Raw genomic sequence first — 1,997 nt, 5'->3', positions numbered from 1 at the left:
TTTGCGTGCTTTGGATTACCACATCTGTCCTTGAACCTGGAGGGAGGAGAAAATGTCCACAAAATCAACAAAATCTTTACTTACAAACTCTCTTCAAGAATTCTTACCATGTTCCAAAAGACCTCTCCGTCATTATTTTTCGCCGGAACGGTTCGCAAAGTTTCCTTTGGACACTGCAAACACAAGTTTTTTCCCTTCCCTGTTTCTACAGGACTGAACATTATTTTCTCTTCGCACTGCAATGTAAATAAACAAAACGTCACTCTCTTGTTTCACTGAGCGAAATTCGCTTTTCTCTCAGACTGGACCAATCTTGACTAGAGACCCTAAATAGAGAGACTGGCCAGACTTTGCTGAATCTCAAATTAATCAACTCGTGTCTGGTTGGAAACGTCAAATTCACTTCGACCAGTTTCCCTATTTAGGGTCCCTAATCGGGACAGATCGGGACAGATCGGGACTAACGAAATATACTTTATTTGAAATTTGTAAAAAATATTAACCTAATAAAAATATATTTATTAATAATTTAGAAAAATTTAAATTCTCTGCACCTTAAATTTCTGCCGCAATATCAAATGTCTGTAAAACATAGACAAATCTGGCATCCCTGGAAAAGTTTACCGTTCCCACCTTTGTTTAGCGAATCTCGCCACAGACATAAACATTCATATTTTTGACGTTTCGCTGTATCGACTTTTCACATCGCAGCAGGCACGAAAAAATATTTACTCGGCGGGTCTAGGTTTTTCTGGGTAGTCGGCTGGTGTAATTTGTTGTTTTATTTGTGTAATTTTAACAATATTTCGTCCTGCAGTAGGAACATCATCTGGGTCAACGAGTTACAGCGTCACTGACTTAGAAGAGCTGAAATCCGACTGCAAGGTGACCATTGTCGGCGGGGGATTTATCGGCAGTGAATTGTTTTGCGCGTTGGCCTAGCTCAGCCACAGTTTAAAGAAGACCTTCGAGGGGCAGCAGTGTTCCGACCCTGGCTGCCACTGGCCCACTGGCCTGGTGTACGTGTCCCTCAACGAGATCATCTTTAAGCAGAGCAAATCCATCAAGTACATCCTGAAACAACTCCGCCACACCGATCGCGTCCCAACGCCTTCCCTTATCCCGGTCCTGAAATTCTTCGCCAAGGTCAAATACCGGCGTACAACGTCCCCGGCCAGAAGCCAACCGTCGTCGACTCCCGGATACAGATATGGACGCCGTGCCGGGGGGACGATCTGGCGATGCCGTGTGATTCCTAGATTCGAAGCTGGGTCAACGACGGGTAGAACATCACGAACCTGTGGTCGTAATGGGATGACTTGCCGGTGAGATTATGGCCGAAAATAGTGAGTTGTTAACATCTTGAAAGAACCACAACTAATCCAACTGTTCATTACAGGCAACCCAAGATACAGCAGAGCATGTTTTGGTCGGACCTGAACCCCATAATCGGCTACGAGGCCATCGCCCCCCCCCCCCTCCCCCCATCGGTCTTTGCTAAGGTTAATCCCGGGCATGAGCGAAAAGCTGCAGGCGGCCAACGCCATCATCATTCCTGCTTCGGCTACCTCGACGACCACCAGCAATTTCTCCGTGCTTAATCACAGCAGTCTGGTGAATGCGGAACAGTTTCATCTGGCTGGAACGGCGCGCAAGATTGTCGCCCAGCTCACGTTGTCCAGCATGACCTGCCGGCGGTGGAGGAGGCGAAAAGTGTGTTAAAGAGTTGCTATTAAAAATTTATTTGAAGTAGTCACTATGTGGTGCATTTCTTTTCGTTTATAAAGCTATTTGATTGAGAAAGATTGTTGTATTAGATACTTTATTTGCTCGGAACTTGTGTACTAATCAAAATTGTCCTCGTTAAAGTTGGGATCCAGCTGGTTCAGGATTAAGTTTCGCACGTTTCCTTAAGTTCCGTTCCGCTGATCAGCATCGCGCCCTGAAGTCTACCATCAACAAGGCCACACTTTATGTACAGCAGGATGACCTGGTAG

The 1,997-nt window shown here is 45.6% G+C and overlaps 1 long non-coding RNA gene across 1 annotated transcript; it reads left to right on the top strand.

Moving 5' to 3' along the window:
- The first annotated feature begins 670 nt into the window (after positions 1–670).
- Positions 671–1,756, top strand: LOC120422312 (uncharacterized). The gene is made up of 3 exons (XR_005606105.1): positions 671–755; positions 818–1,346; positions 1,400–1,756. It is a non-coding gene; the product is annotated as an uncharacterized LOC120422312 (long non-coding RNA).
- Positions 1,757–1,997: the final 241 nt, after the last annotated feature.

The sequence above is a fragment of the Culex pipiens genome, chromosome 1, assembly GCF_016801865.2.
Source record: "Culex pipiens pallens isolate TS chromosome 1, TS_CPP_V2, whole genome shotgun sequence".
NCBI classification, from domain to species: domain Eukaryota; kingdom Metazoa; phylum Arthropoda; class Insecta; order Diptera; family Culicidae; genus Culex; species Culex pipiens.
Note: the sequence above shows the minus strand (reverse complement) of the source record. Positions and strands in the feature narration are given on the sequence as shown.